This window comes from Rhinoderma darwinii, unplaced genomic scaffold, assembly GCF_050947455.1.
Source record: "Rhinoderma darwinii isolate aRhiDar2 unplaced genomic scaffold, aRhiDar2.hap1 Scaffold_541, whole genome shotgun sequence".
In the NCBI taxonomy this organism is placed as follows: Eukaryota; Metazoa; Chordata; class Amphibia; order Anura; family Rhinodermatidae; genus Rhinoderma; species Rhinoderma darwinii.
In genome coordinates this window covers 242,126-257,148 of record NW_027464091.1, presented here as the reverse complement: position 1 = coordinate 257,148, position 15,023 = coordinate 242,126, and positions in this window count along the sequence as shown.

The window sequence follows — 15,023 nt, the reverse complement described above, 5'->3', positions numbered from 1 at the left end:
GGACTCGAGGCAGCACTGGAAAAACAAAATTTCCTCAGGGCCCCCCTACCAAAAATTGTTTTGAGAAAGACTGAAAACGGCTAAGAACAAGCACTCCACTCGTAGGGCATGTTCACACACGTTTTTTTAAGGCAAAAAAAATCTGCCTCAAAATTCCTTCAGCAACTAACAGCGTTGTGTGACCTTTTTTTTGTGTTTTTTCTTAAGCTGTTGAAGCGAATGCAAAAGACGCAGGAAAAAAAAAGCTCCAAACGGGTGCCGCAGGTATTTTCTGCCTCCTATTAATTTCAATTGGAGGTCAGAGGTGGAAACCACTTGAAGACCATCAGCCCCCCAGTCACAGTAAAATGATCATCAACCCCCCACTCACAGTAAAATGACCATCAGCCCCCCACTTACAGATTCCCCCTGTAGGCAGCGCCACACAGCCCCTTGTAGGTAGCGCCACACAGCCCCTTGTAGGTAGCGCCACACAGCCCCTTGTGGGTAGCACCGCACAGCCCCTTGTAGGCAGCGCCAGACAGCCCCCTTGTAAGTAGCGTCACACAGCCCCTTGTGGGTAGCACCACACAGCCCCCTTGTGGGTAGCACCACACAGCCCCCTTGTGGGTAGCACCACATAGCCCCTTGTGGGTAGCACCACACAGTCCCCTTGTGGGAAGCGCCAGACAGCCCCCTTGTAGGTAGCGCCACACAGCCCCCTTGTAGGTAGCGCCATACAGCCCCCTTTTAGACAGCGCCACACAGCCCCCTTGTAGATAGCGCCACACAGCCCCCTGTAGAGTGTGCCGCACAGCCCCCTGTAGGGAGTGCCGCACAGCCCCCTGTAGGGAGTGCCGCACAGCCCCCTGTAGGGAGTGGCGCACAGGCCCCTGTAGGAAGTGCCGCACAGCCCCCTGTAGGGAGTGCCGCACAGCCCCCTGTAGGGAGTGCCGCACAGCCCCCTGTAGGGAGTGCCGCACAGCCCCCTGTAGGGAGTGCCACACAGCCCCCTGGTTGGAAGAGCCACACAGCCCCCTGGTAGGTAGTGCCACAGAGCCCACAGCCCCCTGGTTGGTAGAGCCACACAGCCCACTGCCCCCTGGTTGGTAGTGCCACACAGCCCACAGCCCCCTGATTGGTAGAGCCCCACAGCCCCCTGGTAGGTAGTGCCCCACAGCCCCCTGGTTGGTAGTGCCACACAGCCCATAGCCCCCTGGTTGGTAGTGCCACACAGCCCACAGCCCCCTGGTTGGTAGTGCCACACAGCCCACAGCCCCCTGGTAGGTAGTGCCACACTGCCCACAGCCCCCTTGTCGGTAGTGCAAGGACTACGAAATGACCCTGATAGCTGGCGGGCAATAGACATTCAAAAAAGGACAACTGTGCAGGTGCACACAAAATACCCAGATTTCCCAGCTATAAAATAAATGTGTGGAAATAAGCTAAGATATAACTTTTATTTAGTCTGAGTAAAGGATTAATCCTTTTAGCTAGATTAAATAAAAGTTATATCTTAGTTTATTTCCACACTTTTTTTTGATACCCAGGAAAGCTGGGTATTTTGTGTGCCCCTGCACAGTTACCCTTTGTAGGTAGTGCCACACAGCCCACAGCCCCCCTGTAGATAGCAAACCCCCCCCTTCCAGTAAAGATAGCGCCACTGTAGCTCCCTGAAGGAGCGGAATCCCCGTGTGGCCGGGGATTCCGCTCCTGGAGCGCTGCTTGATGCCTCTGTCCATATATGGACAGTGACATCAGGGAAAACTCCTGTCCTGGGATACCTCCCTGCTCTGCTATAGTGCCGTCGCTACCGCTATAGCAGCCACAGCAGCTGATAGCGGCGCCACCGCCCTCATGCCCGGTGTTACCGCTAGCAGCAAGTAGTTGCAACGGCGTGGGGATACACACACCCGCTGGCGCCCCTCTTGCGGTGTGGCGACTGGCGCCCTGTGCGACCGCAGTGGTCGAACATAACTAAGGTCAGCCATGCTTGAGGCCTTCTCGACTTTTTCAATAATTTCTCAATGGATTTTGTTGTGTGATATCACGCTGCAACAACTGATATTTTATTTCACATATAGCGAAAGGTAGTAATCCAAAAATAGTTTTTTAACGTTTCGGTCTATACATTCGACCTTCTTCAGACACGTATTATGACCGTGGATAAGGATATGCTGCGCTTGTGACCTCAGTCGCTGTAAGGTAATTGTCCCATTACTTTTGGATTACTACTTTTCGCTATATGTGAAATAAAGTATCACTTATTGCATAATACCTTGGAGTGCTGAGTTCCCATGTTTTATACATTGGCGTGGAAGCCTACTCACGCACCCTTGAAACACGGAGTGCTGGGGAATCAAGAAAGCATCATGCTGCAACAAGTTATCAGAGTCAAGTTAACCCCTTCAGGCAGGGGCGTAGCTAAAGGCTCATGGGCCCCGATGCAAAAATTCTTATTGGGACCCCATGGACTCCATGGAAAAACAGCTCCAATTACGTCCGTAATGGACGCAGCAAAAGACGCCTGCACATGCCGTTACGGCTGAAATTATGGTGCTGTTTTCTTCTAAAAACAGCACCGTCATTTCAGCCGTAACGGACGCTGCCGTGTGAACATACCCTCAGGGCTTAAAATGTCAGGGGAAATAGCCCCAATACATGTCTCCGCCCCCAAAAAAATGTGTGTATAGGAGACAGCATAGCATATCTATAGCACTACGACCCTATAAACTATGGATAGATTAGATACATTGGTTCAGCAGACAGTATCACACATGATAGGATTAGATACAGTGGTTGAGCAGACAGTATCACACATGATAGGATAAGATGCAGTGGCTCAGCAGACAGTATCACACATGATAGGATTAGATACAGTGGCTGAGCAGACAGTATCACACATGATAGGATTAGATACAATGGCTCAGAAGGCAGTATCACACATGATAGGATTAGATACAGTGGCACAGCAGACAGTATCACACATGATAGGATTAGATACAGTGGCTGAGCAGACAGTATCACACATGATAGGATTAGATACAGTGGCTCAGAAGGCAGTATCACACATGATAGGATTAGATACAGTGGCTCAGCAGACAGTATCACACATGATAGGATTAGATACAGTGGCTGAGCAGACAGTATCACACATGAGCGGATTAGATACAGTGGCTCGGAAGGCAGTATCACACATGATAGGATTAGATACAGCGGCTCAGCAGACAGTATCACACATGATTGGATTAGATACAGGGCCCAGCAGACAGTATCACACATGATAGGATTAGAGATAGGGCCCAGCAGACAGTATCACACATAATAGGATTAGATACAGTGGCTGAGCAGACAGTATCACACATGATAGGATTAGATACAGTGGCTCAGAAGGCAGTATCACACATGATAGGATTAGATACAGTGGCTCAGCAGACAGTATCACACATGATAGGATTAGATACAGCGGCTGAGCAGACAGTATCACACATGATCGGATTAGATACAGTGGCTCGGAAGGCAGTATCACACATGATAGGATTAGATACAGCGGCTCAGCAGACAGTATCACACATGATTGGATTAGATACAGGGCCCAGCAGACAGTATCACACATGATAGGATTAGAGATAGGGCCCAGCAGACAGTATCACACATGATAGGATTAGATACAGTGGCTCAGCAGACAGTATCACACATGATAGGATTAGATACAGTGGCTCAGCAGACAGTATCACACATGATAGGATTAGATACAGTGGCTGAGCAGACAGTATCACACATGATAGGATTAGATACAGTGGCTCGGAAGGCAGTATCACACATGATAGGATTAGATAGAGCGGCTTAGCAGACCGTATCACACATGATTGGATTAGATACAGGGCCCAGCAGACAGTATCACACATCATTGGATTAGAGATAGGGCCCAGCAGACAGTATCACACATGATCGGATTAGATACAGTGGCTCAGCAGACAGTATCACACATGATAGGATTAGATACAGTGGCTCAGCAGACAGTATCACACATGATAGGATTAGATACAGTGGCTCAGCAGACAATATCACACATCATAGGATTAGAAATAGGGCCCAGCAGACAGTATCACACAAGATACGATTAGATACAGGGCCCAGCAGACAGTATCACACATGATAAGATTAGATACGGGGCCCAGCAGACAGTATCACACATGATCGGATTCGATACGGGGCCCAGCTCACTGACATTGCAGCTCCAGCGCTGGACCCAGGAAAGGTAAGAATAATAATTTTGCTTCTTTATGTGTTACTGATTATTTTTGTGTGTTTATGTTTTTTTACAGGTTCGGTTGTTGGACTTCGGATTAGATACAGCGGCTCAGCAGACAGTATCACACATGATTGGATTAGATACAGGGCCCAGCAGACAGTATCACACATGATAGGATTAGAGATAGGGCCCAGCAGACAGTATCACACATAATAGGATTAGATACAGTGGCTGAGCAGACAGTATCACACATGATAGGATTAGATACAGTGGCTCAGAAGGCAGTATCACACATGATAGGATTAGATACAGTGGCTCAGCAGACAGTATCACACATGATAGGATTAGATACAGCGGCTGAGCAGACAGTATCACACATGATCGGATTAGATACAGTGGCTCGGAAGGCAGTATCACACATGATAGGATTAGATACAGCGGCTCAGCAGACAGTATCACACATGATTGGATTAGATACAGGGCCCAGCAGACAGTATCACACATGATAGGATTAGAGATAGGGCCCAGCAGACAGTATCACACATGATAGGATTAGATACAGTGGCTCAGCAGACAGTATCACACATGATAGGATTAGATACAGTGGCTCAGCAGACAGTATCACACATGATAGGATTAGATACAGTGGCTGAGCAGACAGTATCACACATGATAGGATTAGATACAGTGGCTCGGAAGGCAGTATCACACATGATAGGATTAGATAGAGCGGCTTAGCAGACCGTATCACACATGATTGGATTAGATACAGGGCCCAGCAGACAGTATCACACATCATTGGATTAGAGATAGGGCCCAGCAGACAGTATCACACATGATCGGATTAGATACAGTGGCTCAGCAGACAGTATCACACATGATAGGATTAGATACAGTGGCTCAGCAGACAGTATCACACATGATAGGATTAGATACAGTGGCTCAGCAGACAATATCACACATCATAGGATTAGAAATAGGGCCCAGCAGACAGTATCACACAAGATACGATTAGATACAGGGCCCAGCAGACAGTATCACACATGATAAGATTAGATACGGGGCCCAGCAGACAGTATCACACATGATCGGATTCGATACGGGGCCCAGCTCACTGACATTGCAGCTCCAGTGCTGGACCCAGGAAAGGTAAGAATAATAATTTTGCTTCTTTATGTGTTACTGATTATTTTTGTGTGTTTATGTTTTTTTACAGGTTCGGTTGTTGGACTTCGGATTCGAGGACTTCAATGACGGCGTTTTTTTTATTCTCAATAAAATGGTTAATGGGGGTTGTGTTTTTTTATTTCAATTAAATATTTTTCTATGTGCTTGTATCTTTTTAAACTTTATTATCACCGCCTTAGTAATGGCCGCCGGCTGATTGACAACGTCCATTACTAAGGCGGGGCTTAATGTTAGCCGGTGCCGAGGCTAACACTAACCCCCATTATTACCCCGGTACCCACCGCCACCAGGAATGCTGGGAAGAGCCGGGTACGAACCAGTACCCGTCCATCTGTAGTGACTGGCAGGCACCGGGGTGGCCGAAGGCTGGTAGTATTAGGCTGGGGAAGGCCAAAAACAGTGGCCCTTCCCACCCTGGTAATGCTGCCTGGTGCTGCTGTGTTGTATCTGGCTGGTTATAAAAATTGGGGGGTACCCCACATCGTTCTTTCCAATTTTTTTTTATTTTTTTTAAATGACGTGGGGTCCCCCCCATTTTTCATAACCAGCCAGATACAATAAAGCAGCAGCAGCCTAGCATTACCAGGGTGGGAAGGGCCACTGTTTTTGGCCTTTCACCTCCTGATATTACCAGCCTGCGGCCACCCCAGTGACGGACCATCACCACAGATGGTCAGGTACTGGATGGTACCCGGCTCTTCCCAGCACCCCTGGTGGCGGTGGGTACAGGGGTAATAAAGGGGGTTAGTGTTCGCCTCTGCACCGGCTAACACTAAACCCCGCCTTAGCAACGGACGCTGTCAATCAGCCGGCGGCCATTACTAAGGCGGTAGTAATATAGTTTAAAAAAAAACACAAAGACATAGAAAAAATATTTTATTGAAATAAAAATAAAAAAACACACGACCCTCATTAACCATTTTATTGATAATAAAAAAAAGCCGTCATCGAAGTAGTCCTGGAATCCGCCGTAGCCCAACGACCGAACCTGTAAGAAAACACTCAAGAAAAATGATTAGTAACACATGTGTTAGGCCAGATTCACACGAACGTTGCGTTTTTGCGCGCGCAAACAACGCAGCGTTTTGCGAGCGCAAAAACCATTTGACAGCTGCGTGTGTCATGCGTGTCTGATGCGCGGCTGCGTGATTTTCGTGCAGCCGGCATCATAGAGATGAGGCTTGTCAACGCCCGTCACTGTCCAAGGTGCTGAAAGAGCTAAATCTTTCAGCACCCTCGACAGTGAATGCCGAACACAACAGCGAAAAACCTGTAAAAAAAAAAGATAAAGTTCCTACTTACCGAGAACTTCCCGGCCGTTGCCTTGGTGACGCGTCCTTGGTGACGCGTCCTTGGTGACGCGCCTCTCTTGACATCGGGCCCCACCTCCCTGGATGACGCAGCAGTCCAAGTGACCGCTGCAGCCTGTGATTGGCTGCAGCCTGTGCTTGGCCTGTGATTGGCTGGAGCTGTCACTTGAACTGAAGTGTCATCCCGGGAGGTCGGACTGCAGGAAGGAGACAGGAGTAATCGGTAAGTTAGAACTTCGTTTTTTTTTTACAGGTTAATGTATTTTGGGATCGCAAGTCACTGTCCATGGTGCTGAAACAGTTTAACTCTTTCAGCACCATGGACAGTGACTATCTCCTGACGTCGCGTACCGATAATTTTTTTGCCGGGATCGGCCAAAACGAGTTTGGCCGAACCCGGTGAAGTTCGGTACGCTTGTCCGGCTTCGCTCATCGCAAAGACACTCCGTTTGGATGTTCGGAAACAGAAAAGCACGTGGTGCTTTTCGGTTTTCATTCATCCTTTTCACTGCTGTTGCGCGAATCACGCTCGTCCCACGGAAGTGCTTCCGTGTGGTGCGCGTGATTTTCACGCACCCATTGACTTCAATGGGTGCGTGATGCGCGAAATACGCAGAGTTATTGAACCTGTCGCGCTTTTTGCACAGCAGACAAACGCTGCGCAAAAAGCACGGACTGTCTGTACTGCCCCATAGACTTGTATTGGTCCATGCGTGCCGCGTGAAAACCACGCGGCCCGCACGGACCGAATACACGCTCGTGTGAATCCCCCCTTAGGCTTAGATACACGGCCCATGTCTGATACTGTCTGTGTGACCCTGTATCTAAGCCTACCACAACGTAGGCCTAGATACAGGGTCCAGCAGACAGTAATCTTATACAATATAAGATTACTGTGTGCTGGGGCCCTGTATCTAAACCTACAGTGTGGTAGGCTTATATACAGAGCCCAGCAGACAGGATTACACATGGGCCATGTATCTAAGCCTACCATGTGATTGGCTTAGATACAGGGCCCAGCAGACAGGATCACGCATGGGCCATGTATCTAAGCCTACCATGTGATTGGCTTAGATACAGGGCCCAGCAGACAGGATCACACATGGGCCATGTATCTAAGCCTACCATGTGATTGCCTTAGATACAGGGCCCAGCAGACAGGATCACGCATGGGCCATGTATCTAAGCCTACCATGTGATTGGCTTAGATAGAGGGCCCAGCAGACAGGATCACACATGGGCCATGTATCTAAGCCTACCATGTGATTGGCTTAGATACAGGGCCCAGCAGACAGGATCACACAATCTGTGATCCTGTCTCATGGGCCCCCTAAGCCTGCTACATTGTAGGCTTAGGGTATGTTCACACGGCCTATTTACGGACGTAATTCGGGCGTTTTTGCCCCGAATTACGTCCGAAAATAGTGCCTCAATAGCGCTGACAAACATCTGCCCATTGAAAGCAATTGGCAGACGTTTGTCTGTTCACACGAGGCGTATATTTACGCGCCGCTGTCAAATGACGGCGCGTAAATAGACGCCCGCGTCAAAGAAGTGACCTGTCACTTCTTTGGCCGTAATTGGAGCCGTTATTCATTGACTCCAATGAATAGCAGCGCTAATTACGGCCGTAATGGACGCGGCGTTCAAGCGCCTGCACATGCCGGTACGGCTGAAATTACGGGGATGTTTTCAGGCTGAAACATCCCCGTAATTTCAGCCGTAACGGACGCCCTCGTGTGAACATACCCTTAGGGGTTGTGCAGTCCCTAAACATTGATGGCCTATCCACAGGATAGGCCATCAATAGCTGATGTGTCTCCCGGGACCCGCAAATCAGCTGTTTTGAAGGGGCCGCAGCACTCGTATGAGAGCTGCTTCCCCTTCATTTCACTACTCGCTCACACTGTGAATCGCCGACACCGATTCACAGTGTGACCGGAATGACGTGACCGGAAAGAAGGGGAGCAGCTCTCGTACGAGTGCTACGGCCCCTTCAAAACAGCAGATTGGCGGGTCCCGGGAGTCGGACCCCGCCAGTCAGGGCTAATCTTACCTTCCTCTTCGGCCGCGGCGGGAGTTCTGTCCTCTCGATGCTGTGCGTGGCGCATAGCGCTGTGACATCATGCGCTGCGCACAGCACCTGACGTCAGGACCTCCGCTGCGATCCGGAACCAGGAAGGTAAGTAAAGTCTGTTACTATAGTAACAGGGGCCCGCGGCCCGAGTTACTATAGTAACTTTTTATTGATGTGGTGCGGGGGGCCGTGGGCCCCCTGGCTTCGGGGCCCGGTCGCAATTGCGACCGCTGCAAACCCTATAGCTATATGTATGAGGGAAGGGAAGAGGGAGAAAGTATATGATCTGAATTAATATGTAACTTTTATTTGTATGCATTAAAATAGAGATAATTGACAGCTGATAGTCTGCAGCGCGACTGTGCTGTTAGCACAGCGCACCCTGCTGTCACAACACGAGCGGCTGGTTGTGTTTCCACCAGCCGCCGCTCCAATCTGACCGCCGGTGTACTTGCCGTGCGGCTCCCTCTATGCTGCCTATTCCGTTCTAATACGGGAATAGGGCTACATGCTCAATTCAGGTCCGCTTACAGTGGACCTGCACTTTGGTATAGAACTTGTGCCGCGTCTCAGCTGACAACTGGGCGCGGGCACATTCAGGGAACCACAGCTGATCTCCACGCTACCGCTCTGACACACAGGGACGACGGCGTGAGAGTGCAGCTGTATGCTGACCATTCACACGGAATATGGCAGACATGCACGGTGGTGCGTTGGTACATTCATTCTGACTAACAGCACTGTCATGTCCTGCAAGAAACTGCAGGCAGGAGTGGCTCTCATGTACTCAGCCCGTGCATTCTATATATTTGCTACCGTTACTTACACTGTAACCACAGTTTGTTTACAATTAAACTGTTGCTCTTCAGTTGTTACAGCATAGCAATTCTGTCAAGGTTTCCAGCACATCATAGCAGTGCAGCCTCGGGCTGCCATTTGTGCTCTTGATTAGCACAATAGATTACAGCTATAAAGCGCTGCTTGTAGGCTCCTGTTCACATTATACAGCAGTGCAGCCATATAGCAGTACAGCAGGTTATTATTGCCTAATCCTCCGGTACTGCCACTTTACAATTTACTACTGCTTTGCAAACTCAGCAATTTTGACACCATACTTTATATAGCCAAGGTATGTGAGTTTGGGGGTCACTCACACATACCTCTTACACCAAGGATTTTTACAATTATCTCTATTTTAATGCATACAAATAAAAGTTACATATTAATTCAGATCATATACTTTCTCCCTCTTCCCTTCCCTCATACATATAGCTATACTGGGTGGTGTACACCAATGTGATCTGACTACGATATTGTGTGATAGGTGGTCTTCCACACTTTGCTACAAACCCTATAGCTACGCCAGTGTCTTCAGGACTGAGCCTGTTTTGGCCTTCAGGACGAAGCTGATTTTTCAAATCTGACATGTGTCACTTTATGTGGTAATAACTCCGTAATGCTTTTACCTATCCAAGTGATTCTTAGATTGTTTTCTCGTGACATATTGTACTTTATGTTAGGGAAAAAATTTGGTCGATAAATTCAATATTTATTTGTAAAAAACACCAAGATTTAGAGAAATTTAGCAAAAATTTGCATTTTTCTAAATTTAAATGTATTTGCTTGTAAGACAGATAGTAATACCGCACAAAATACTTACTAGTTTATATTTCCCATATGTCTACTTTATGTTTGCATCGTTTTTTGAACATTCTTTTATTTTTCTAGGACGTTACAAGGCTTAGAACTTTAGCAGCAATTTCTCATATTTTCAAGAAAATTTCAAAAGTCTATTTTTTCAGGGACCAGTTAAGTTCTGAAGTGGCTTTGAGGGCCTTATATATTAGAAAGTCCCCATAAATCACAACATTTTGAAAACGGCACCCCTCAAAGTATTCAAAACAGCATTCAGAAAGTGTTTTAACCCTTTAGGCTGGGTTCACACGTGGCGGAATTTCACTTAAATTCCGCTGCGGACACTCCGCAGCGTTAATCCGCAGCGGAGCCGTTTGTCCATTGACTTACACTTTAATTTAGCAGTGTTCGTTTAGACGAGGCGTAAAATTCCGCTGCGGAGCATAGGCTGCGGAGCGGAATTTGGTGTCCGCAGCATGCTCTGTCTGTTGCGGAGCAGTGGCGGACTCATGGCGGAATTTCTCCATTGACTTCAATGGAGATTCTAAGTTCCGCAATGAAGTCCGCAGCTGTCATGCACATGTTATGTGTGCTGCGGATGCGTCTTGCTTTTTTGCCATGACATTTCTTCATTCTGGCTGGACCTATGTATTTCTAGGTCTACAGCCAGACTGAGGAAGTCAATGGGGCTCCCGTAATGACGGGAGCGTTGCTAGGAGACGTCTGTAAATAGTCACTGTCCAGGGTGCTGAAAGAGTTAAGCGATCGGCAGTAACTGTTTCTGCACCCTGGATAGTGACTACCGGTCACAATATACAGCAACCTGTAAAAAAATATAAGTTCATACTTACCGAGAACTCCCTGCTTCTGTCTCCAGTCCGGCCTCCCAGGATGACGTTTCAGTCTAAGTGACGGCTGCAGCCAATCACAGGCCAAGCACAGGCTGCAGCGGTCACATGGACTGGCGCGTCATCCAGGGAGGTCGGGCTGGATGCCGAAAGAGGGACGCGTCACCAAGACAACGGCCGGTAAGTATTAAATTCGTTTACTTTCACTAGGGAAAGTGCTGTCCCTTCTCTCTATCCTGCACTGATAGGGAGAAGGGAAGCACTTTTCCCGCAGTCCGCAGCAGCTAGTCCGCATCAATTTACTGCACATTTTGTGCAGATCCGCAGCAGAATCTGCAACGCAGATTCTGTGCGGCATTGATGCGGACAGTTGCGGAGGAAATCCGCCACGTGTGGTCATGCCCTTAGGCGTGTCACAGGAATTAAAGCAAAGTAGAGGTGAAATTTACAAATTTCATTTTGTTTTTCGAAAATTCATTTGTAATATATTTTTTTCTGTACCACAGAAGGTTTTACCCAAGAAATGCCACTCAATATTTATTGCCCAGATTCTGCAGTTTTTAGAAATATCCCACATGTGGCTCTAGTGCGGTAATGGACTGAAACACAGCTCTCAGAAGCAAAGGAGCAACTAGTGGAATTTGGGGCCTCCTTTAACTAGAATATATTTTAGGCACCATGTCAGGTTTGAATAGGTCTTGTGGCACCAAAACAGTAAAGACCCCCCAAAAGTGACCCCATTTTGGAAACTATACCCCTCAAGGAATTTATCTATGGGTATAGTTAGCATTTTGAACCCACAGATTTTTTGATACATTTATTTGAATTAGTATGTGAAGATGAAAATCTACTTTTTATGTGAAAAAACGTAGATATTGTAAATTTTTACAAGGAATAAAAGTAGAAAAACACCCCAACAATTTCTCCTGATTACGTAAATAGCCCATATGTGGTAAAAAAAACTGCTGTTTGTACACACACAGGGGCTTAGAAGGGAAGGAGTGCTATTTGGCTTTTGGAGCTCAAATTTAGCTGGAATAGTTTTTGGGTGTCATGTCGAATTTGCAAAGCCACTGAGAGACCGAAACAGTGGAAGCCCCCCAAAAGTAACCCCATTTGGGAAACTACACCACTTAAGGAATCTATCTAGGGGTATAGTGAGCATTTAGGCCCCACACGTCTTTTGCAGAATTTATTAGAATTAGGCCGTGAAAATTTATATAAACATTATTTCCACTAAAATGTTGATTTTTTTTCAATTTCACAAACGATAAAGGAGAAAATGCACCCCAACATTTGTAAAGCAATTTCCCCCGAGTACGGCTATACCTCACATGTGGTCATAAATGTTTTTTCATTAGAAAGTAATTAACCCTTTCCGAACTGATCCATGTTTTGCTTTTTCTTTTTAGTTTTTCCTCCCCGCTTTCCGGGAGCCACAACTTTTTTATTTTTCCGTCAATGGAGCGGTGTGAGGGCTTATTGTTTGCGGGACGTGCTGTAGTTTTTATTGGTATAATTTTTTGGTACATAAGACTTTTTGTGCACTTTTTATTAAATTTTTTGGTAGAGCCAAGGTGACCAAAAAACTGAGATTTTGCTGTTTAAAATTCTTTCTTTTTCACGGCGTTTACCGTGTGAGTTCAATAATGAAATATTGTAATAGCTTGGACTTTTACAGACGCAGCAATACCAATTTTGTGTATTTTTTTAATTTTTTTACATTGCTTTAGAGAAAAAATGTGAAAAGGGTTTCTTTTTGGACTTTAAATATTTATTTAATTTTTTCCACTAATAATAACTATTCACTTTTGTTTTTACATATTTTATTAGTCCCCCTAGGAGACTTGAACCAGCGATCGTTAGATCACTGGTAGAATACACTGCAATACTAATGTATTGCAGTATATTGTCATTTTTACAGGCTCCAGTAACAGCGCGATCGCTGTTTCTTTCCGTTAGTCCCGGGTATCAGCTTTAATACAAAGCTGACACCCGCAGCGTATGGCACGGGCTCAGTGAGTGAGACGCTCCATATATCACCCCCCACACACCACAACATGCTATTAAGTCATGGTGCGCAAAGGGTTTAATGCGCAGCGGATGGTGCAGAGTGAAAATGTAAATTTTCCACTGATGTGCTATTTTAGTGCACTATATGTTGTGCCAAGTTTGTGCCACAAATACCTCATAAAATATTAACCGGGTTCTCCCGGGTATGGTGATGCCATATCGGTGGACGTAAACGGCTGTTTGGGCACGCTGTAGGGCTAGGAAGGGAGGGAGCGCCATTTGGCTTTTGGAGCACAGATTTTGCTTGGTAGTAGTTCTGTTTGGCGTTTTGCTGGTATTTCAGTTTATAATGTGGGGGCATATGTAAGCTGGGCAGAGTACATCAGGGCATAATAAGGGGGTATAATAATGGGGTAAATAAATAGTAATCCGCAGATATGTGGCCGGTGTCGCACGGATAAATGGTGCCCAATCTTATCCGCTTTTGGAACGCTCTGCATATTTTGCATCGCCATAATCTGGGAGCCGGAACTTTTTTTTATTTTTTCACCACCGAAGCTGCGTGAGGGTTTATTTGTTGCGGGACAATCTGTAATGTTCGTTGGTACCATTTTGGGGTACATGCGATTTTGTTGATCAGTTTTTATTCCATTTTTCGGCAAGCCAGGTGACCAAAAACCATCAATTCTGACAATGATTTTTATTTATTTTTTACGGCGTTTACCCTGGGCTATAAATTACCATTATATTTTATTCTGCGGTTCGGTACGATTACGGCGATACCATATGTATATAGTTTTTTTTATGTTTTGCAGTGTTTGCGCAATAAAATCACTTATTTAGAAAATAATTTATTTTTTGTGTCACCATATTCTGAGAGCCATAACTTTTTTATTTTTCAGTCAAAAAAGCTGTGTAAGGGCTTGTTTTTTGCGGGACGGGTTGTAATTTGTATCAGTACTATTTTTGCATGCGACTTTTTGATCACTTTTTATTGTATATTTTGGGAGGGGTGGTGACCAAAAAATAGTGATTCTCGCATTGTTTTTCGTTTATTTTTTTTGGGGTGTTCACCGTGCGGGAAAAATAATGTTATAGTTTTATAGTTGGGGTCGTTACGAACGCGGTGATACCCAATATGTGTACTTTTTTTTTACGTGTTCATTTCTTTCCTATAATAAAAGACTTATTATAGGAAAAAAAAGCAGTTCTTGTTTATGTCACTTATAACTTTTATTTTGACACTTGTTTTAAAACATTTTTATTCTTTTTTTTACTTTTTTCACTTGTTCCACTAGAGAACACTTAGACTTGCAGCTTTGATTGCTGCTAGAGTACATTACACTACTTAAGTAGTGTAATGTATTCTAACTGTCATTGTGACGTAATAGTCACACTGACAGGAAGCCTAGGAGGACTGGCAGAGGCTGGTCCTCATAGGCTTCTGTACATGGCAGCCCGGAAGCAATTGTCTGGCATCCGGTTGCCATGGGTACCATCGCCAGCCCCCGTGATTTCACGTGGGGGCTGCCGATCGACGCTAAAATCCTTCGATGTGGCGATCGGAATCGACCGCCGCATCGAAGGGGTAAACTGCCGAAATCAGCGGCGATGGGCCACTGATCGGCGCGGCGGTTAACTGTCAAAGCACAGACGTAATTGCACGTCAAGGTGCGCGAACTTACTGCACACATTGACGTGCAGTTACGTCAAGGTGC